This window comes from Anas acuta, chromosome 11 (assembly GCF_963932015.1).
Source record: "Anas acuta chromosome 11, bAnaAcu1.1, whole genome shotgun sequence".
NCBI classification, from domain to species: domain Eukaryota; kingdom Metazoa; phylum Chordata; class Aves; order Anseriformes; family Anatidae; genus Anas; species Anas acuta.
In genome coordinates, this window is record NC_088989.1 from 8,114,744 (window position 1) to 8,139,587 (window position 24,844).

Sequence of the window (24,844 nt, forward strand, 5' to 3'; positions counted from 1 at the left end):
TTACTGCTTTCACAGTTATTTGAGACTGACCTAGTCAAAACCTCATAAACCATCGGCAGCACCCAAGTATCACCCAGCACCAGCCTTGTCACTGGTTTTAGAGTTGCCTTAAATAAAAGCAACAGAGCACTTCGTAAAACTGAATAACCTCCCCCCCACCCTCCATGTTGACGTGGTCACTAAATCCCGCTGGGTAATCTCCAGAATCCATCTGTTCCTTCTCATTCTCATCCCGAGAAGCCTCCCATAGCCCCTGATTATTTCTCAACTTGTCTGAAGAAATATCCTGTCTTCTGGCTTCCCAGACGCTTGCTTCTCCCCCCCCTCTCCCCGGAGGTTTGCTGAAAAAGGCAGCTGCAAAGATTATCCACTCCGATGTCATGCCCAGGCTCTCTTCAAATCCCTTGAAGGCGGAGACATTTCGCTAAAGGGAAAAATGTTTAACACAGGAGAACAAGTGTCCTTCAAAATGAGCTTCTTCCCAGGTTCATCCTGGAAGATCCAGCTCCTTTTAAGTGAGCACCTTCCAAAGCACTTTTGGCAGAAGTGGAAATTAGGAGGCCCCACGCTGGACACAGCTAACCCACCCACGAGCGACAGGGAAAGGAGCCGTGGTGGGGCCACGCGGCAGCAAAGTGCTGTGCTCCGTGGTGGCACGCGTTAACCGGCTGAGAGGTACCGGCAGTGTTCACCAAAGGTCACCGTCAAATGGCAGATGCAAGCATAAAAACGATGACATTTGCCTAATGACCACAAAGCAGCTGAAATTACAGGAATGCATATCTTCTCCTTTTTCAGGTCAATACAGCCAGCATGTCTGTGCATTTAATGTATCCAGCGCAGCTGTACAAAACACTCTAAATGCTTCTCATTTAACTCCAGGGCTGTTAAAAATGGTGGAAGAAAAGCAAACTCTCTGTACTTGCGTTGATGCATAAAATCAGAACACAAGAACCAAGCCCCACAGAGGACCTTAAATTTAATTGTTCCGTTGTATTTTGTTATTGCTTTATCCGTAACCTGAAGCCCCCGCAGGACGGGAGCTCTTGTACACTTACAGATTCCCACCAGCCCCCCATGTGCTCCCTCTCCAATCACAGCTACCAAAAAGCTAAACAGCAAACAGGAGGCTAGAGAAACTTTATGGTTTACTTACAGTTCCAACATAACTGCTGCTTAAGTTTAATGCTAAGTTTTATGGGGATGCCAAAGGGTTAACTTTGCTTGAAATTCTCCCATTTCTCGTCATTCGCTTCACATAAGGCGAGTACTGAAGGAATTTATGATGCCCAAAACTGACAGTCACTGACTGGCTAACAAATCTTTCCTTCTGTTTTCAAAATAGTTTTGTGTTAATCTCTCAGGTCACTATCAAAGACAGTTTAGCATCTAATTTATCACCTTTTGGGCAGGGATCCATGCTGAAAAATTCACATCCAAACTGCAATTTAGTTCAGTTAATGGTCTTTTCTCAGAGGAACTGGACAATTAAAAACATATGGAAATGGAATAAGCTACTCACTTTTCAACTAAATGTTTGTTCTATGTCTTGGGAAATAAATTTAGGATGAACAAACAGAATTCAGCCAATGGATTAAAAAGAGGATTGGACTACTGTTATAAATCAGTCCTCTCAAAAGCCACACAGCAGTATTTTTTTCTTTTTGTTTTTTGAACAGAACATGCCCAACAATGGTGAAAAACCTTCAAGAAATTCCAGGTTTAAATGTGATTTGTGCTATTAAAAAAAAATTCTTTACGCACTATAAACATTTGACATATTTAGGTACCTAGATACAGTAATCAGAAATGTCAGGTTAAACAAGAAAAGCATAAAGGCAAAAATAGTTTAAAATGTGTACATCAATGTACACTGGCTTTCATTATAGTGGCAATCAATCACAGATTTTTGGTAGAACTATGACATTCTATTATGTCTGGAAAATATCATGGTAGAGTTGATACGTTTAAGGAAACGCACCGCTTGGAAACATATATGGCATTTTAGCAATGCTGCCTTCTCTTTTTATTCCTCCCAGGGAAGCGTCAATGCCAGAGCAACAACTCACAAGTGACACCAGCCCCGACACTCATCCTGCTGAACTTCTCCCTGGGCTTTGGTGGGTGCTGGATGGGGACAGGAGGAGAATATCAATGCCACTGACATCCCTTCTCTGGCCAGTTCTTTTTCTTTTTTTTTTTTTTAGTGCCCTGAATGGCTGTTTCTAGCCATTAAGAAAACTCATGAAATTGATCATGAATCCATTCATCCATACCTCGCATCGAGGTACAAAATGTGATCCCAGGCTCCTTCCTCAGGAAGGTCTCTGAGTGAAAAAGTCTTTTATTATATTCCAAGCGTGTTCTGGGTTGTACATTCTCTTCCAGTTTAGTAATAGGCCTGCTTTTAGTCACCACGCCCTGTGCTTCGCCAGCTTCATTAGCAATTAAAGCTAGCGAACGAGCTCAGCTCTCTCCACCAGCTGTGAGAGACCCAAGGGCCCACAGAGTGCGAAACACACACTGAAGGTGAAGGCCCTGGGCTAACACCTCACTGCAGCTGCCCACAGCCACCCTTCCAATGAAAGGAAACTGAACAAATAAGTGATGTTATGATGCTATTTTGCTTCCAGTGCTGTTTTGGCTGAAATCAGGGATTGAACTGGTGCCTTCCAGAACCCAAAGGACTGCAGGTTCGCCTCCTGTGCTGAAGGCCTAAGGCTTGAGGAGCACAGGCCAAGGCAAGGGGAACACACCAGCGCAGGGGCTGCACTGCAATATTCAATTAAAAACACAGAAAGGCAGCCATCAGCAACAGCCAGAGGATGGGAAAACAAACAGCACACAGAGGAAGAAAGTGGGAGCTACACCCTTGAAATGCCTTTTGATGTTAATGCGCTGCAACGAGTCTTAGTGTAATCTGCTTCATGAAATACCGAAAGTAAACAAAGCCCAGGAACACAAGCTTATCTCCCCCCAACTTTCAGGAACACCTAATGCCTTCAGCCTCCTTTACCATGATTTTTTTTTTTAGCCATTGCAAAGAGACCCTCAAACACCCTTTTCAATTCTTCTCTTCAATGAAAAGTTGCTGATAAGCTCAATTAAGGGAGACAAGAAACAAAACCCAGGCTGTTGGTTCCGTAAGTCGTCTGCTAACTGTATTTCATAAAGACCAAAGGTTTGATGTTAATTTTCTGTGATGCATTTTCCAATAATCCACGAGTATGAGCCTGAGCACTGACAGAAAGAAGCGCTGTATTTCACAGCCACACAGGAGCAGACAGTTTTAGGATCATTTATTTAATTATGCAAATGTTACTCTTGTGACAACAAGAGACAGACTCAAGCTGAAACCATACATTTGATAATAAAGTTCATATCCAGCTGAAGATTCATTACCTGCTGTGTCAACTCCAGCTATTACCACATTATTATAGCTTATGCTACTGTGTAGTTAAAGTTGAGATAACACTTCCAATCTAAAACTCTATTTTTAGGACATTTAAAAGGAAGCGTTCGTTATGTATGTTTTCTTTAATTGGCTATTCTTTGAGAAACTCTGAACGTACAAATTAAAAACAAAACCGAGCCACTGCTCTGAAGCTAATCACCACTGAATAAACAAAGAGGCTTTTTAATCAACATAAACTTCACTTCTTCCCTGCATTTTACAGCCGTGAATACCCAGCAGACACACAGTGTTTTTGACAGCTCTCACCAACAGGTGTACTGAAAGTAACCAACCATACAACCTCAGCAGACTTGTGCACGTATAGATATACACATATATATATGAAATAATCTCATCCAACAGGCTCTTCTTGGCCGGCACACTGATAAGCAGGGAAGGAAGCAGCAGGTGCTGAGCTCCTGTTCAACCCAGCGCCCATGCAATCTCACAGCCATTTTCCTTCCTTTCCTAGAAGCACAGTGCAGGTAACAGCGAAGAAACGGCCGTACTATGGAAACGCCGCTTCTTGCTGCTACCCACTCCTCTAAAAGCACTGTTCTGACCCAAACACAAAGGACGTATGTGGAATTTACACCCTAAAGACTTCCCTTTCTTTCAACTCTACAGTGACAAAATGCTGGCCACAACAAAACCCCAAGACATTGTGGTACCTAAGGGTGAGACCCACACATAGGGCTGACCTGGGGCTGCTGCTGTCAGGGCTGGATGCTCCCATCCCACGTACCTGACTCCCTCTCCACCATCCTGGCTGCTGGCAGGGCTGATCCCACAGGGGCCTGAACTTTTTTGATGCTTGTTTTCCTCCTAAATCTCCCCTGAAAATGCTACCAGGAGGTCAGAGGAACCCAGGAGAGGTGGCAGTACATCACATTGCAGGGGTGGCAGGCACTGAGGCTGGCTCAGGCGTGCTGGGAAGACGTGACTCTAAGGCAATTGTGTTTTGAACTCTTCCTGCCGAACAAAAAGCTCTTGCGTGCAATGGAATCCTCCTTTGCAACAGATGAGCCAACAGAGGATAAGGAGACATGTTTGACACTTAAGCATTTAGGGCTTAAAAGCTAAAGCATTTAATCCCAGGTACCACATATACCATGAGACTGGGCATGAAAAGCAGCCCAACTTCTGCAGCAGAATGAATTTGTCCAAAGAGTCACAAATCTTGAGCTGCTTAATCTACAAGGTTCAGGGTTACTCCAACATGTAAAATTGACATCTTTTTTATTAGTGTATTAAAACACTATTTTTAAATACATAATGGTGTACAAATGCCATGCAGTAAATACTTAGCACCAGGCTTTTTATTTTTTATTTTTAATAGAAAAAGGATTTTATTATCAAAGGGATTTTGGTAATATGCAGCTATTGCATGCCAAACACCATGCATGAAATACCTACATTTTGGGCAGGGAGATTAACGTGCTTACTGCTATTCTGTGGACAATTGCTTTGATGTCACTGAGGAATACTGCAAATACTTAAGCACTAAGCACCACAAAAATCTATCTCAGTCTACATTTTTCAGGGCTGAGAAAATGTTATTACATGCATGTATGTTTAGATACACAGATCTAACGTACGTAAAGAAAAACCTTTCAACAAGATGAATGATACACGGAATACACATCTGATCTCCCTGCTTGAAAAATGCTCTCGCTGCTCAGCTTCCTTCTCTGTTTATTACGAGCAGCTCATGTCACTGCTCCCTCCCTGCTCTGTGCAGCGGTATTCAACCCAGCGCAACGGCTGCTCAGGATGCGAGTGCCTGACTTCATGAAATCCAAAGGTAAGCAGATCAAAATCTCACCACAGCTAATGGATTTGGTCCTTATCTTCTGTTGCTAAAGCATCCTGAGCGCCAAGAGACTTATCTGAGCATTAGGAATCAACATTAATATTATAATGCAATATTCATGTATTATTCTTTCATCAGTATTTTAGCTTATATACAACACTTCAACATGGACACTTGCTCATACCGTGCTTCTTTTTTCATTTATCTTTATTACACTTTTCCTATTGAATAAAAGCAAAAATATCTGCATTAGCTACGTCATCGGCGGACGGTTCGGGGAAGAAAAGAGTTATTTTTAACCTGGGACAGTTCCCAAATCAGTGCATAGCTCAAAAACTGGCATGAGAGCACAAAAACTGCACGTGGCTGGGAACAAGCTGGGGGAGTAAGGTTAAGAACTACTGATACCCCATTTGCCAACAATAAACACGACCAAAAAAAACATGTCCTAAAGCACAGAGTAACCAAAGGCCCAGTAATCTTAGTCCAGTAATCCTAGAGACAAATCTTCAGCTGGGATTTCACATGCACCTCTGTAGCTCAGGTGCCATTTCCAACAAGTCCATGGGATTTAATTGCTTCAATCATTCTGGCAGTTAATGAATTTCCCTACATACCTTAGTGAACCTCTTTTAAACCTGGCCCTTGTCAACTTCAGAGTCTGAGCAAAAGGTCAACAGCACAATTCACAGCACAGCACGTGGCTTCCAGAGCCTGGGATGTGACACAGCCCAGCCTGGCCAAAGCCAGCAGAGCCCAACCAAAGCTCACCACCTGGAGACTTGGTCTCAGAGCTCATGCCGCAGTTCCAGCTCTTTCAATTTGTCTGTCTTGACAAAAAGAGAAATGCTTAGCGAGTTTTACGTGTGAGCAGACAAAGATGAAGCACCTCGGCTCTCTCTTGAGACCGCAGGTTTACCGTATGTCTTGGGATGAAGCAGCAGCTTGTAACTGAGGGCTGAGCAGGAGCTGCCTCCGTATGCACCAGGCACCGCTGCGACACGGCACCAGAGACCTGCAAGGCCAGGGGGAAGCTACAGGAAGCGCGGGCGGCTGTACGGCACGCTCATCGCTTAAACACTCTATTTCATCCCAAGGTTCCAAAACGATAATAGACTTTATTCTAATTGGATTGTCTGCAATGAGCCAATTTAAGTGCTAAATGCTGCGAATTATTCAGCATGACATAGCAATGCAATGATCTGAGCCACTGCAGGGCAGGAGGCTTGTTGAAAGCTACAGTTCCTGAAGCATAATAAGGAGATGCAAGTCTTACTTGGCTTGTCTCCACTGACCAAATTTGTATTGTTTCAACAGCTGCAGTGTGCCCACTAAGCATTAACTAATGCTTTGACCTAGAACGTAACCACTGTCAGCCAGCACACCTGACTAGAAGATGATTCTTCTGAACACACCCTCGCAGTCCGTATCACCCTAATTGCTGGCTTTCAAAGGGGCTAAACACCTGAGACGTCCTATGCATGCTGTGCAGAGCTGTGAAACACTGATGTAACCACCAGCTTTAAAATATTTAACTGAGTCTGTATCTTGGTCATCAGAGTGGAAATGTCACACTTACTTGCAAGGATTTAAGGGACAGAAAGAGATAGGCATTTAAAGCATTAAGTTTTATCCTGGTGATTACAGCACCATGAATTACAAATGCAAATGAAGGACTCCTCTGTTACCCCTCAGTCCTACATGTAAGGCACAGTTCAGAAAATGAGGCAATGCAGTTGCAGTTAAGGTCCAGACTCAAACGACAACGTAGGCGCTTACGAGGTTGGGAGCTTTGCTCCTAAATTCTGGTCACCTCGGCTCTGAACCCAAAACACCAGGCTGCCAGTCCCGTGGAGCAGGAGGGACAAGAGCGTCAGGACAAGAGAGAGGGGTCGTGCACCTTGCCTCTCAGCTGTGTATGCATCTCCTTCAAAAGAATTTAGCAGCACTCATCCTCAGTGGAAATCAACTCCTCAGCTCTGCAAGAACCCTTGGATACAAGTTATCTGTCCCCACTGATATAAAAATGATTGATTTTAATACCTTCTCTCCAATATCATGCCTAGTTGTCAGTGTGATGGTACATAGTTAATCACCATCTAATATGAATACATCATCTGATCCACCGAACAGAAATATTTATTAAAAAATTCTGCCCTAACTTGACTTTGCTTCTTGGCTTCTGGATTTATTAGAATTAACACCAGTAGATGAGCAGTTTACTGTATTTTATTTTCTCACATATTTTCTAATCCACAGAGGCACAGGAACATTAATTCAGGAATTGGCTGCAATTATTTTTTTGCTATTCAGCTAGGGGCAGTAAATGCAAACAGAATTGGCTGCAGTACAATGTCATTGCGTAAGATTTGCTCTATTGTTCCCTTAGATGCAGATGTTAGGGTATATAACGCTAAATCAAAATAGCAGCGGTGTTGTCCTATGCACTTTCTAATGGGTTCCCAGTAGGTTCAGCTTTCTTGCTGGAAAATTAATTTCCTTTTGCCTAAAAACAATCATAGGATTACAGAATTAAGACCAGACCACTTCTTCCATCAGCAAAATTCTAAAAGGAAGAAATGCCTCAGCTGTTCGTTTTCAATATAAAGCTCACGTTACACCACAAAACGAAGACTGCAAGCTTCATGCATTCAACTTAATCACAAAGGCAGTGAAAAATGATAAGATAAATAAGAGATTTCACATTGCTATTTAAACAATGATTCTTTCTCTTGCAAATGCCAATTCCTTTCACACTGAAAGCACTGGAGAGGCTTGAAAAACTCATGCGTTAATCAGGGTTTCAGCTCTGTGCTCCAGGTTCTCAAACCGATCACCAGGAAATGCTCTTGCTCTTTGGAACTGCTGAGGGCAACAAAAAGCAAGCAAAGGCAGCCTCTCCTCTTCTGCGTTTGCTTGTTCAACATCATTGTTTTGTCTTTTAAAAGAAATGCAGATGACACACTGCTACTGGTGCTTTTATGGGGGTAGATTATCTGCAGATCAATATTATTGCTGTTTATCACACAAAAGCCTCTTCTCCAAGGAGCAAGCTGTGTGGGACAGCACAGGGATTGAACAGATATTATAGGTCCTCTCTGCTGTAGATGTAACCACAATTGAAAATACCAATTATCTTCCCAAACAAAGCTCCTCCGTAGCTGCAGTAGCCCAAAGAGGGACGTTACCAGAACACCCCTGAGGGCAGCCAGCCATCTTTTACTCATTTCTGTTTGCTTGCTTTAAATGCTGGGGGAAAATTAAAGGATGAAATGATGAGATTAAAATGGCTTTCACTGCTTGCCCTTCCCAAAGAAATAAAGATATAAACAAACAAAATCCATCTATCTTCCCTCCGCCGGGATGCTCCTGGCAATGGTTATTAAAACTCCCAGCTGGGAGCTCGCTCTTCACCACCTCCTGAAGATTGTCACTGCCACAGGTTCCTATCAGATTAGTGGGAGTGGGAAAAGACTGCCAAAATTTTGTACAGCACACCGTACGTACAGCCCTTCACATACTGGCTGAGCACTGCAAGGCAGCTGCAAACAGCCCGAGATGCATCCCCAATGTCAAAAAGAAACCCATGTAAAGAAGAGCACACTCAAGAGATAATGAGCTCCCCAGGGAGGAATTGAGCATGCTAGCTTGAAAGAGGTCCGCCAAGAATAAGTTTTTATTTACATTCATTTTACATGTCCACAGTTTTACTGCGGGAAGCTATAATCTTGACGTTCTCAGGTGTCGGCTCCCATCCTCCTCAGGCTTTTACTACCGACCTTCAGTGGCTCTTTAATTGTGAATAGCACTCTTGATAAAATTAAAATATACATTTTAATGGATCATTCTAGCTTTTTAAATTGAAGATGAAAAGCCATACATTGCAATTGAGAATCATGGCCTGGCTGCCTGGTCTGATCTTCTTGGTAGTTATTTTGCACTGCTGTAATGCAAGGAAAGCTAATGCTTTCAATAAAATTTCATTGCTACCCAGGCTGCTTTTTACTTAAAAAAGAAAAAAAGAAAAAGCCAAAGATTGAGGTTTGAAAGGGGCTGCAGCCTGAGTGGAAGGGAAGCACAGGGCCTGCTTGTCCTGTATTGAGGTGGAGCTCCTGCTGCCAGACAAGAGCCACGGCTGTGCTCTGTGCCCAGGTTTGTATGATGGTGGCAATGTGGCATCATGAACCCAGCTGTAAAGACTAGACACCTCCACACTGCAATAAATAAATAAATAAAAGCACTAACTTTCCATGTCATTAAAAGCTCACAGGGCATGGCCCATTTCAGGACTAGAGTCCTGCATTCTCCCTACAGCTCTGAATTATGCAGAAAAGGGGCTACATCTGTTCACTATCTTGCAGCTCTGCCCTGAACACGGGGAACATTATTGCAGCCCATGCAGAGAACCGGGGAAAAAGGAACAAGAGGAAATCACCAAATTCAATAATTATGCATCTGGATAAAACTCAGGCTAACAAGATTTACTTATTACACTATATGAATAAGCTACCTTGTAAGAGTCTGCTTATCATCAGACTAGGAGAAGAGTCGCATCTTTAAATAAAAACATCCCCCACGCAGTTAGGTCACTGCTCCACACAACGTGTTCAGTTCCAACAATACATCCAGCAGATAACACAACGCTGCTGGTTAGAAGCTGCACTGTGTCCTTCCATGCAGACCTCTTCTCTGTATGCTACTAGGGCTTTACGGATATATATGGCTCCAAAAGAAAGCGTGCCCACCAGGCATCAGAAATAGCGTTTGGCAAAGCAGGAACAGCGCTTCAAGTGGGCAATTACTCTGCAATATGTGCCCAAATTAGCTATGGCAGAATCCAAGGCTTGCTTTAGGCAACAAGGCACAAAAGGGAAGAGAAGAGCTGGCAAAAGGTCAGAGCAGAAGTCCATCCTAGGTGTATCTCAGGCAGGAGAACACAAAAAAAAACAACTAAAGGTAAGCTATGGTACAAGCTTGGAAAACATCAGGTGCCGGTGCTTGCAATCTTTTCAGAGACCAAGTGTAAAGCAAACAGGTGCTCCTTCACTGCTCCCTAAATGCACTTTGTGGGTACTGTAAGGGCTGTACATAATAAAACCAGAGAGCAGCTGACTTGCAGCCACTTGGTACCTGAGTTTCCCCCATGCATTCATGCCCTGAGTTTCCAATGAGCCCTTTTATTACAAACTGGTGGGGGCCAAATGGGCTGAGGGTATCTTTTGTCAAGGTGATCCTGTTGACACTAAGAAAGATCTCACCTAGATAAAAGAGAAAGTGTAACAGCACAGAAAGGCAGAGTAACTGAAAAACCAATGCTAAAAATAATGGTATTTATTGAATAAATGATAAAGTGACTGAGAGCTTAGGTAAACATAATTTCAAGAAAAATCAGATCAATGTGGGACTCCCCTGTCTTTATGCATTTTGTTTAAGAATCTCCATTGTGCTCTATATTTGCAGAAGTAATTCTGAATATATGTTCTCTGCCAACTTCTGTAAAGATTCAGAACTTCACAGGTCTATGTTGATTTCTTAAACAGAAAAAGAGCCAATGTGAATGTTTGTCTTAAGAGCTCCTAGTCTTGATTTATTATTAAGAATATGAACAAAAGAGTGAAAATAGTCTTCTTTGTTTTATGTGCCTTTCTGAAGGAAGACAAACATCCAAGTGTCTTCAAATCTCACTGGCTTTTAGTACACACAGGTCAATCACAATGACAAAAATTTGTAATCTGAAATTAAAAGGGCAATTGTTTTTAAAGTTACGTGAAATTTATGGTTACACTTTAATATAGAAAAAATAATGCTGAAAGATCACAAACTCTAGAATGAAAATCTGTAACTAAAGTTTAATTAAAAATAAGGAGAAAAATCTAAAAAGTATCAGTTTGCTGTATGGAAAAATAATGTCCTTAATAAAATAAAATAGAATATTTATTTTCTTAGCAGTGCAACAACATCAACACAGACAATCACTGTCTGGTAGGTAGGTAGAAGCAGTATGACATTCGGCAGTAAACGTTTCTCCTCGCTTAAGATGAAAACATCTCCACATTCCTCCCTTGCATATGTTGCTTTCCAATATTGAAGGAAACCTCTCGAAGAACATTCATATACAAATATATAAGATTTATATGCCATTGGGTCAAAGGCTTAGTGTAATACAATATTACTGTTACACTTCGCATTATTATCATTACAGCTATGCTTGGTTTGCATTTCTACAGCATTTGAAATCAAATTAGTTTGCTCTTCTGCTAAGTGCACAGTTCCAGGTGGCCTCTGGTGTGACTTAAGGTCAGGAAAACCCTGAAGGCTGGCAAATGTGTGTCTGACTTCCAAATGTTCCTATCACCTCTAAATCTGATTGAAAAGGGCAAAAGGAAGAAGGCCTCAATGTATTTCAAAGCTAAGCTACTGCTATGCAAGAAACTTGGAACCGTAAAGTTACTTGGGGCTGTTGGATGAAAAAGGGAAATAGATTCAAAGCATCGGAACCATTACAGAATGAGTATCTCTTACGTACCAGAGCATTTAAATTATTTAACAAATTTCCCAATAAGCTTTTTTGCTTATTATTATGTGAATAGAAGATGTTGCACAATTCACAAGACCCTTGCCAAAAAGAAAAAAAGAAGGGCAGTCCATGGAGAGATTTCTAGTGAATAGCCAGAGAAATACAAAAATCCTAGTTAGACCTTGGGCACACACCATAAAACTACCTCCCTGGCCCGAGGTGAGCAGATACAACGGTATGACCTCAAAAAGAGTTTAGTATTCAGGTCACACCGATATCGCTAACGTTATTTTATATCAGTATCATTCATTTTTAGGTAGATTAATTATAATAAATAAGTGCTATATCAACAGACTTTTCATTATGGTCCATTTAACCTCATAAAACATAATTGCTGTATCTGATCGATGCTTAGGGCTCATTGCTGAAGTGTGCTAGGAGAAAAAAAGACTAGGCAGGAAAGGACCATCTCTGGGTAGGATAAATAGAATTGTCCACATACTACATAGCTCCAATTGCCTGCATAAATGTGTGTCTATGCACTTACAGAGAACACAGAAAATAATACTGGTGTTTATTAACTCAAAAATCCCATCCAAGAAGCCTAAAAATCTTTACAATTGACTAACTTGCATCTTCAAGGCACAAGCACTAGAACTGGACTTCCCATGCTACATAAATAAAAGGTGTATTAGTACAATGTTCTGCTGAAAGAACTCATTTCTTGGAGCACGTTTCCCCCAGTGTTTTGGGAGATTTCTGGGAAAGGGAGAGGAAGGTAGCTCTCTCGCCTTACCATGTCCCTTGCTACAGACTCAGTTGTGTTCTCAGTCTCTGAAGAGCTCCATATTCAGTTATGAATACAAGAATAATGACCGCTGCCTTACATGGACCTTCAGCGCATGGACCTGCACTGAAAAGCATCAGGAAGATGACATGCATGAACGAACCTCAGGACCAGGTTTATACCGATTGCATTACTCAAGTCCCTCCTTCCACACCGGGGTTTTCCAGGCAGATGTTCAGATTCTGGGTCAACTCGAGCGTCACAAAATGAGCAATGCAGGAATGGGTAGATCTCAAGAACTACTCTGATTTAGGCAAAGCTGAAGGAGATTATTTGCATTACTGGGATCACAGACTGACTGTGATGAAAAGACCTATAGAAACAGGTATAAATTGTGTATGCTTTTTCTGAAGGAATACAACACTGGCACATGCCTTTGATTCCTTAATTACTCAAGGCTATGTATAGAATTCAGCCCTTCTGTAACTATTAGTAAATAAGATAATTGTACTGTATATTAATGCAATCTGCTGGAAGTAGAACCTTCCAAAAATATTTCACTACTAACAAACAAGATATTAACTTCACATCACTGAAGTTAATTGGATATTCAGCTCATCTCTTAAAAAAGCAAAAGCTTGAGATGAAAAACAATACATTTATTTCTTAACAAAGATGTTAGTACAATGCTCTTAGTAGTGGGTAAATATTTAATAGCTAAGTTCTTAATGTTCACATTTAACTATGTAAGAAGCCTATTCAATATTTTTAGGAAGAAATAATATTTAACAGAGCCAACTAATTTACTACTTGTTGCAGAGAGGTTTAGTGTGACAGACTGGAACAAAATGAACAAATAGATATACATGACATGGAAATTTTGGAATTGTATTTCCAACTGTTGCTCTCTGTAATCTCTTGATTATGGAAAGAAGGGAGCACGTTCATTTCTTGTACCAACATTGGGAGGTTTGCCCTTTGTGCCAATTAAACTTCAGTCAAATCTGAAATCATTTTTAACTTAAACTTACCTGAAGGAAGTTTCACAAATTATTAACAAAGACCTTCAGTTAAACTGGTACATCAACCAAATCACTCTCAGTCAGTTTTACCATGTGAAAAAATTATAGTCTCCAATACGTATAAAATATACTTAATGTTTCTGAGAAACCATCATCTAAAAGCTCACCTGCCCTGCATTTCTCTTAATGGGTTTATCAATTTTTAGAACACCCAGGGTATAGTAATATTTAATACTACGTACTAAATGTTAACCAACATTTAAAAGCAATAAAAAAATGCCAAGAGACAGTTTAAGATTTCAAGATGCCAAGCTTGTCCAGTCAGCTAATCATCTCACAGCACAAGAAAAACAACAGGAAAACAGCTACAGCACCGGGACTTGGTGATTAATTTAACTCTTCCAGGTAAGCACTTCAGGAGGAAAGTCTGAAGGCACAATTAAGGGATGCTGAAACAGAATTTCCAAAGAATCCTTGCTGTGAGATGATGCCAGATCCAAAAGCTTTTAGTTCCCTCTCCACTAAGGCAGAAGCAATTTCCTTTGATTAGGGACTCTGTCAGCCCCTTAGGTCAAGATGAAAAATCTGTATTTTTTTTTTTTCCCTGGGTGAATCTGACACGCCAATCACACAGTCAGCCTCAGTGGAGCAAGATTTGGCAACGAACAAATAGGCAGACACAGCTGGGCAAAAGCTCTTCAAAGGCAGGGTGTAGAGACAGCCTGTCCACAATGACCACACCTGTACAGCCCCTTAACAAAGCATCACGACATTTCTGAAACCATTGGCAGGGAATTAATAAAAAAAAATAATGTTGTAGAAAGCCTGGGCAGGATTTAGTCTCCTCAGCTGGGAAGACGGCATCAAGTTGATCTCTCTAAACATTAGAGGAGGAAAGATAGGGATGTAACAGGTGGTTTTATGGCATCCTGCCCCTTTACGGAGGAGGAACATCCACCTCCTGCTCCTCCTTCACTGCTGTAGCCATAGGTGCACTCTGGCACCAAGCAAAGAGCGGGGCAAAGCCACCGATGATTTGGGCAATTCCAGTTCGCTCCCCTCTCGCTGCTGCCAAGATAGCCATCACCCCATTACCTATCCCAACAGTCACACCCCAAATCGGGCCCACGGCCCCTCCACACGCCTGTCTGGCCTGATGCAAGTGGCCTTCAAGCCTGCCCTGTGGGGACAAAGGCGGCTCTGGGGTGGTCGAACTCGCCTTCAGGCATCATTTGCCACCTACACAAAGCCAGAAGGTAGCACGCCCCTATGTGGGGTTATAAAATTGGGTTTTTATCTGAATCTGCAGGGATTTCCATCTGCATCTGCACAGTCTATTTGCCCTAATTGCAGCTCTGACTCGGAGAGACTCCAGCATTTTTCAATTTAAGCCAAACTTTTAACGTGGTTTGAATGTATCTAAATGCATTCAGGAATGTAATGAAGTCCCACTTCCCCCAGAAGTCTGTGTCTATTGCCCCTAAATAGTTCAGCTGAGGATTTATTTGAATTTATAGGCAGCAACCAAGTCATATATTGCTTTCTTAAATGCCTTATATAAGCAAAAATGCGTAACAGAGACATGAGGAGTTCAGCATAATAGTGAACCAATGCTTCATAAAAAGCAATAATTTTATAAAGCATCTTTTTAAAAGAAGTTTTTAAAATAAAATACACTCCCCCTACCTCTCCCAACTGAACATGCTCAAAAACAACCATACAAATTCCCCAAACTGCTGTATTTCTCCCCAAAGAACTGTTTGGCTATCCCTCTACTTTGCTGTGTAACCCCATGTTCATTACTGACGTGCCACTAGAAAGAACTGAAAGTGTCACAGAGCCCAGAACTTAAAAGTTAAGAAATGTACCGTGTGATTTTCTGCCAACAAGGCAACATAACACGCTCATTCCTCTACCAAAATAAAGTCAGCTTTCGAAATACATTCTACATTTTCTAGGCTTAGGACTTTCATTGAGAAAACGCAAGGTCATGTACTGTGGTTTGATTTACAAAGTTAGCTGCTGATCATTGTTTATTTAGTCTGAATCTCAATACAGCGTATTTGATGACTCGCATATATGAATCTGAAAGGAAGAAGCAGCCATAGAAAATACTTCAATGTCTACAAAAAAGTAACAAAATACACAAACTTCTGACAATTTTCCAAGGTCCTGATTACTTACAAACACGAAAGACTTGGGGATGGTGTGGGAAATTAAATGAGACATTTGACTTTACCAGATTTGCCAAGATGACCTGACTTTACATAACATTTTCCAGTCCTGATTTTACTTCATGCACCTGGATGCATACACTTTTTCTAAAAAATACGATCCTAATAACTCAGGTAACAGCTTTTAAATTTAAGTTGATGTTCTCTAGGTTCTCTAGAGAATATCAACTCTGGTCACCTTAGATACAAGACGAAAAAAATAGCGTTTCCATCATTTCCTGCTAATAGTACAACATGGCAATACAACCAAACTGCAGGCAGCTCTAGGTATTACAGTTGGCTATTTCAAACTCTGATTATGTCCAAGACCTTACACGGGACAGATTTAACCTTTGTCAGTCTTAAGCTCCCCGATGCATATGAAAAATGGAAATAAAAGTTGAAACGATCAGTAATTATATTCATTTTCCATGTAAAAAAAGAGGTGGTGACAACACTCTTCCTACCCTCTATTCTGTGCACAGCAATTCAGTCTATTGATAGCTCCTTGCCATTTGACAAAAAGCAGCAAGTACATTCTAAAACTTATCCCAAGCACCTAATCCCCCAGTGATTTCATGAAGAAAAAAAAACCTGCATTCCACTGTTATCACACACCAGCCAGGGAATGCACAAAGGAAACATCTTCCACAAAAGCTGCTGAAAAGATTGCTACACCGCAGGGAACACAGAGCCCACATACATCGAAAGGACCTACCACGAACTGTGCAGCAAGACAAGCCTCAACACTGTAAATATGAAATACTCTGAATGTATATGAACTGGCTTTTATTAACACAAAAAAAAACAACAACCAACCAAACAAAAAAACACTATGAAAGCCATAACCATTAGTTTTCACTTTACCAAAAAACTCACAGCGTTTGCAGCAGCAGAAATGTACATTTCTAAATGTTAGAGCATTACTGCTAAATTTCAATCACCAAATACAGCAATACTCTAATGTCCCTAGAACGATATAGACTTTTCATCAAAGCTAAAATGAGAAGGAATATTACTGTGAAATTATCAAAGGACATAATTTAAAAGTGCACTGCAGTCATGTTTCCGAGCAGAGGGCCAGGCAACTCCTACTCCTGTAGCAGAAATGAAAGCTAACGTTCTTGTGCAGTCCCTTGACTATACAGAAGCGAGAGGCTACATAAAACAAGGATCAAAAACTTCATGCAAGTGAAGTGCTTTTAGTGAAAGAGACAAACATGCTAGAGAGGGGCAAGAAGGAATCATCTGCTGGGCTTCTTGATATGAAACAAAAATAAAAATAAATATTTATTGTGAACAATTTGGGAATAATTGAGGAGAGCACAAGTAGGGTTTCTTTGTTTTGTTTTCATTTCAGTACTATCAGGGATAATCAGTAAGGAGATAAAAGGGCTTTGTATTTAATACCATATTAGTTCTTCCAGGACACAGCTATTTTCAAATGGCCTGTGGCTGCCTTCTGTGCTTCTCTAAGACTGCAACCTTCAGTATTCAAAATCTCCTTGCTAGAAACAAAATGATTAAAAAGTGTTAGAAAAGAACAGTGAAGAGGTCTCTAATTTCTGCTGTACCTTCTCAGTCAACCTCTCTGCAGGCTCCAACTCCTGCATAAATCTCAAACAAATGTAATCCCTTTTGGAGTTCAGTGGCTCTTGGCCAACACGGGCCACATTACCCAGCAAACACGACAACAGACACATTCTTCACCCTCACAATACACTTAAAGTTGGGCTCCCGGTAATTTGGCCAAAGGAAGGCTTGCATTCATCCAACTTCTCAAGCAACTCCTTGTCATTTTGGCACAAGCACTTTACAACTCAATTTACAAGAAAAGTGGCAATTTAGTTCCAGCTGCAAAGCTCCAAGAGTAATATTAGGAAAATAGGAACCATATTTCACCTTTTATTGGCAGGGTACACAAAGTATTTCATTAGTTTACTTAGCACCCAGGAACTGCATGCGTTTATTGACTGGTGCTTTGATCAAGCTTTCACTTAGTTAAAAAAGGCCAGCCCCTCCATAGATCAGTTTCCTAGGACAGACCAAAACCATGCACGTAAATGAGTAAGTAAAAGCCCAGGAAACTCAAAAGAAGAAAACAAACAAACAAAACCAGACAATCACTTATTTACACTTAATTAAGCATAAAATAACTCCTCTCCTCCTTTGGGAAGGATATAGATAAAATATGAATGGAAATAAGAGTGGCTGAGTAATCACTGCAGCTCAAACAATATTTCGCAAGCAAAACAAGTGCGATAAGATTCAGCAGCCTGTGGCAGACATTTGTTTGAGCTAACAACAAGATCGTACTTCCATACTTTTGGCCATCTCTGTAGTCCGAGGCAAACCGCCAGCTCCTACTCTCTACTGTCAACCCCCAGACCTAATGGAGATGAAAGGCAAAATATAGCTCAGCTCCAACTGCATTATTGATTCCAGCAGGGCCAGATTCGGGCTGACAAGGCTGAGGTCATAATTTAGCCATTAGCACTAGGAACGGCAGGATTCGTCTACCCAGAACCGCAGGACTATGGGCCATGCTCTCCCTTTTATGTCTAATCAATATTATATTTTGCAGATGTCTCACTGGGCTAATGGAAGAGCGGCCGCAGCACTGGCTTTACAAACAGCTCTAGCAGAAGGCAAAATACCAGAGCCTCCTTGTAGACCATCCCATCGTAAACCTCGGCCCACCTCGGTTTTTCTGCTAGAATCCCTCTGCCATATTCAACCCCATCTTCTCTTTACAACAATCCAAAAAGATCATATGATACATAAAAAAAAAACGAGATTGTACTGGTAAGAACAGCTCTACCTACACCTTGGGATTCTCATACCTCTGCCATGCCGCAGGCAGCTTTTCGTATCTAAACATGAAAAATCCCAAACAAAAAACACTGTAACCCAAAATAAGCTTTATTGCTACACAACATCACAACATTTGGGGGACAAGTACAATTTAATCACACAATCCCGCAATTTTCCACTCTCTTGTGGAAGCGAGGCCTGCGCTCGGAGCTGTTCCACAGCTGGCCCTTTCAGGTGGGCATGCCTAGATGCAAGCTACTGAACAATATTTCCTTCCAAGAGGAATAGAAATTCCTAAGTCGAATTTCAACTGGAGGTGGATAACCTCATGGGACAAGCACTCAAGGTGCTCATCCCTCCCCTCAGCCCTGTGCTTCTCCAGGGCCTGCTCAGCAGACAACGCGTACCGAGCCGGACCGAGGTGGGAAAGCTGAGTGTGCCACTTCCACAAACTGTGTGACGATCCCTGGTTTTAAATACCCACTTAGGAGGAAAGCCTTATCTTCTTCACAGCTCCTCAGCTCACCATAGCTTCCAACTTAACTTTGCAATTTTCTTCTCTAATTTCTCTGAGGACCTTGCACGTCTCCCACCAGCCTTTTTAGATTCATCGTGCTTCACTGACTAAATCAGAGGCCATAAGCAGGTAGAAATGAAGATTTTAAGCATCTGTGCCTCTACTTTTTGTTTTGCCTTTGAAATAACAATATAGAGTGACCAGCATTATCCTGACTTCAGATTGGCTGCTGTACTTCATTGCTCTTAATTATTTGATGAGGAGGAAGAGATCTCTAAATGGCTGTTGCCGAGATCCTTAACAAATAATATACGGTAGGGTTTTATTAAATGCTGAAATATTTAGTTGAATTCAGTGACTCAGACAAATCTAGAGAATATAAATTCAGAGCAGTAACTTTATATATTAAACAGCTGCCTTAAGGCTCCAATTTATTTAAAAATAGATTTTATTGATTTTTTTTTTTTTTGCACATTTTGGAATTAAATGTTACTGTCAGCTCCACATATGCTCATCTCTGTAAAGGTTTCTTATGAACTATGAAATCAACTTAAATTCTAATCTATTTGCGTTAAATTGGTACAAACCCTGGTGGGTAAAGTCTTCTGGTGAATGAACATTAAATGGGAACAGATTTAAGTAACTTGCAACATTATAACCTACTTTTAATTAAAATAAGCACACCCTAGATAGGGCAGCATTAATTTATCAAAATAAATAAATGTTCATGTGGCATTTTAAGTTGATGCAACAGTGGTTAAAATAGGAAAAACAGTGGCAATAAATGGTCAGTTTTTCCCATGGAAGGAAGCTGACACTGAAAGGATTCTCAATCAAAACAGACACTCAAATCTTAATTTAACTGGGAAAATGAGTAAATATATAGATATATATATATTATTAAAATTATCTGCGGAATATTTAAAAATAAACAACTCATGATCAGCAGATCATGCCACCTCTATTGCACCAAAAATAAGAGTTATACAAGGTTCTCACAACACTGTGCAATAAATAGCAGATGAAATTCAATGACAATCAATGCCGAATCAACCCTAATTATATATACAATGATGGACTTGAAATTAGCTAGTAACATTCAGGGAAGACTTCAGAGTAATCACTCACACTGGCAGCTCTCTGCGTGTCACCTCTGTACTCCACAGCAGTTCTAAGGCAAACAAAGCCCAAAGAATTGCCACAAAAGTATTAGGGAAGAGCAAAACACTTTGTAATTGTCTTGGAAACTCATGTCCCAGAATGCTGGGAGCCTTTCTGTTCACTTGTCTCCGAAAGGACATAGAACAGTTAACAGAAAAGGCAGCAAGGATGACCACAGATAAACAATGGCTTCTGTTTCAAAGAAAAAAAAAAAAAAAAAAAAAGTCCAGACCTGTAAAAGAGATGATTCAGGATGGAGAGAGAAAAATATACTAGCAGTCCTTAAAAACCTGTAATTGCACAGGAAGATGAACAGAGCTGCCATTCATGCTTTCTGCCAACGCAAAAGCTATAGAGTATCAGATGGAATTATGAGTCAGTGGGTTTAAAAGAGACAACAAGTGCTTCTTCCTTTTGTTTAATGCCACAGGACATTGAAGAAGCCAAAAATATTAAAACTTCATGGGAAAAAATCAATTAGAAAATGTATGGAAGAAAATTTAGTCACAAGCTATGAAAAACAATTATGCAGATACAACTTCTGGTTCAAGAAGCCCCTTACACAGACCACTGCTGGAAGGAGCATTGCTGCCTTCTTATGCTTTCCCTAGTCTGTCCTATTGGGTCACCAAAGATGCAAAATACTGGGCTAATCAGACCTTCAGCTTGACCTGTATGCCTATTTTAATATTTTCCTAAAGATGAAGCTAAGACTTATTTCATTGTTGTGCAATGGGATCACATACCAAGTATACTTACATGCATAGCTTCATCACCTGCTTTGGAAAAAGCAGAAAATATAAAAAGCCACTTTCAGGTAATGTATAATTCATGCAAATCTTGCCATCTAAGCTCTTTAGGTTTTTCTTAAATAAACAAATAATCCATCCTCCACGTCTTTCTGCAGTCTGAAGCTAGTACTAATTACGTTGATATTCTGGTACAAGTCAGAGACCCAGCTGAGCCCAGGGTTCCATTGTGTCCTGTGCGAATACAGGAAGAGACAGTTCTTGCCTCACAGTCTGCAAGCAGTATGAAAATCTGTATTAGGAGGATCAGAGAGAGACTGGAAACAGAGATGAGGCAGCTCTCCCTCCTCTAAAGCAGAGAATCGGGAACAGAGTTCAGGTGTTTTCTGTTTAGTTGGTTTGGTTTTATATTTTTTGTTTTGAAGTTGATGTCTATACATTTCTCCCAGACTGTCTCAAAAAGCAACAGAACAGGAGCTAAGCATTTTTCCACGCAGGCATACTAACCAGCATGGAGATGCATTTGAGAATTTCATGTAGATCATGTGCCACGTCTGAAGAAATTTGATCCACAGAAACGTTTTCATTTATTTCACGTATGTATAAACCATGGCAGACCCTAACAGAAACCCTCACATATATTTCAGGCAATTTAAATGGAAACCATGTCCACTAGTCTTGGGCTAGCACTGTGAAATCTCAAGAGATAGGAAACACAAGTCAGTACGAAGAAGTACAAGATGTATATGTAAAGACATCTGGTACAGTTTTCTGAAATTTCAGACTTCAGCACTGTTGGCAGTGAACACAGTACGTTTTTGCACTCAAGGGGTCTGATTCTTCACTCTTCTTATCATACAATCTCTACTGTCCGGAGACCATTACGCAGCACACGACAATGGAAGAGACACTGTCTGCTCTATAAATCTAAAAAGATCAGGTTTCAGAAAGGAAGAAAATATCCAAGCACAAAGAAAAATGATAGGGTCTGCAGCAATGTCAGTTGTCATTTTTCAGTGGGCTTTTTTCCTTCACATCAGCTTGCTATTTACATAGCCGTCCTACACCTTACGCAGCGGGCAACGCACGTAAGGTCCCAATGGTGTAAAGAAGCATGTGATTCTGCCAAGAACCAGCCTCAAACTCTGCAAACAAGATCGTTGGCTTTTGATGTGTTTCAAACATTTTTGTTACAGCCTTTGACATCTAGTTTTGGTCTGCAAGTGATATGAAGCAGCACTGTTAGTATTCCAATCTGAAAAGGAGAAATATGAGATCTGTCAGGATGATGCAGTCTAGTGTTGCTTTAATTTAGGTGACAATATGAATGAGTCACAGGTAATTGCCAGGTAACACGAGGAATACAATTACCCTCAGTCAACAGCATAGTCCCGCTGCCAGCCACGTATATCAGAAATAGTTTCTGCAGTGGTGGAAGGACTCAGAGAAGCAGAACAGAGATAATCTGAGTCAAGAACGCATAATAAACATCAATTTCATATTAGGGAAAATCTTTGATGAAAGGATTTAAATATTACAAATAAATGGCAATAATATTCACTATTGAGGTTCCTATTATCCTAATTAAAAGGACTAATTATTTTGCAACTATTACCAGCAAAAGCAAATATACGCTCATAGAAAAATATTCTCTTACATTCTCAAGGCAGTACTGATTGCACACTGCTTCTGTCCCAGTTTGCTCTGAAAGATCTGCTAGACTGCAGATACATTTCTGAGCAAGGTGTGAAGTCCAGCTCCTCATATCTGGTAGAAAGATGCATCAGTATCTCTTTAAATATTTAGTTTCCTGCCTAAAATTAATAGTGGAATATCAAAAAGAACTCTGACACCTTCAGTGAAAATTCTCTCATACAAGAGTCCCAATTTTAAGAACAGAGATCTCAGGAACTACTTCTCTAACTTAATGAGCCTTGGCAGCCATTCAAATTAAACACTCCATTGTGCAAGGAGCTAATTATGCTGAGATTAAACCCAGAGAATGATAGGGACATTTACTGTACTTCTAGCAATTATAAGAGCTCTCGGTATTGGAGAATACAGCTTGTATTTCATAATTCTGAAAGATGTCTCTGCTAATCCAATAAAAAAATTGCATGTACACGCACACACATACAAGATTAATTTAATTTTAAAAACATTTTTCAACTGCTTCTATCACATACACATTCACAAAATTATTATTTGTTTTACCCTCTTTCTCCTACATCTGAATGTTCATCCTGTATCCCACACATTCATTGGTCATAATCTTCCACCATTTCTCTGATAGGCAATTAATGTTAAGTTATCTCCTTTCCTAGGAAGCCTTAAGTAATGACAGTAAAATATTTGCTCATTTAGTATTCTAATCAACTTTTCCAGTATCTTCGCTGATAATGCCCCTTTCTTTCCCAGAAAATTGCGTGGTCAGTTATCTTTTTCATTGCTACCCACAGACTGCAGTGACAATGCATGCCAATATATGGGGCTCTCCTTACTTGGCATACCCAGGCAAAAGCACTTCTGAAATTTCACGACTAAAATCTGTCATGGGATGATTTCCCATGTCCCCTTCACTATCGCCTACTCAGAAGAGGTTTGATTATGCACCATAAAACCCTTTAAATACCCGTAAGAGCCAGGAGAGGCTGAAGACAAGCGAATAGCAATGATCAGACTGCTTTATAGCCAGAGCTGTTCAGTGTCTCATAGGAACAGACCCTTATACATAGAATAGGAAACCAGGCAGCAAAAATAACACAAGTTGGATTGCCAATGGACTTTGCACCTTGCAGTTGGCCTCACTGGTATCTAGCAATGTGTGTACTCTGATTTAAGGTTCCCCCCCAACCCCAAGAGCCAAGGCATGCACAACAGCTGCTTCCCCAGGGGATTCTCTGATGTCTAATGAGAACACAATCCCTGTGGCCTTTCTGGGAGAGGCATTAACAGAGTCACTTTTCTCTACCATGGCCCTTGTCTTCATGAGACTCATCACACTGTTATCCACCCACCTCCTAACCCCATTCCTCCTGTCCCATCGCATTCAGGAGACTTGCCAGCAGACACAAAGATTTCTGGGAGGATGGACAGCTGGACAGAAATACCAGCCTGAAAAAATAAGCCACCTGATCTGTGCTCCAGGTTGTGAAATTGGTCAAAAGTGATTTTTCAAGTTTGCAGGAAAATAAAACAAGCCAGTAGGGGTACCTCGAGGAAACGTCTCCAAAAGTTTTGAGGCAAAACCCTTGCTCCTGGGGGAGGGGGACACATTCATACATAAATCCTGCAGGTTGTTTTTTTTTTTTTTTTTTTTTGTGTATTTTTGTATTTTGTTCCCTATCAATGTATTGTTTTGCTTAAAGATGGAAAGCATAAATGTGAAAGGTCTGACCTCACTGGGACCAAATGGGTGTGAATCAGGGCACAAATGAGCTGCATCTGCAAGTAATTATTACTTAGGCAAGTCTCTAGAGGGTTGGAGGCAAAGCAAGGTTGCTATTATTAAATGTAGCTTACTGTAAAACCAGATAAATCAGAAAGACAGTTACAGGTAATTATTAGTATGTTGTCATTGGTCAATCAACAAACTGCATTTAAGAAACAGTGATAAAGTGATTTCATAATTAATTGCTTATCACCAGCACTTTAAGAGAGGATAGTGGGGGTGAGCTAATTGTTTTAGTAAAAAAAGAAGATAAACAAATTACAAGTGTCAAGAAGTAGAGAGTACAGCAATATATTGACTGAAATGTAACTTCTAAGCTTGCACTTTGCTCTTTATACTGCTCTGC

General features: G+C 40.7%; 1 protein-coding gene across 3 annotated transcripts in view; it reads right to left on the reverse strand.

Moving 5' to 3' along the window:
- The window catches only part of PTPRG (protein tyrosine phosphatase receptor type G), a 398,462-nt gene that overhangs the window by 214,650 nt on the left and 158,968 nt on the right, over positions 1–24,844 (reverse strand). The window lies entirely within an intron of this gene.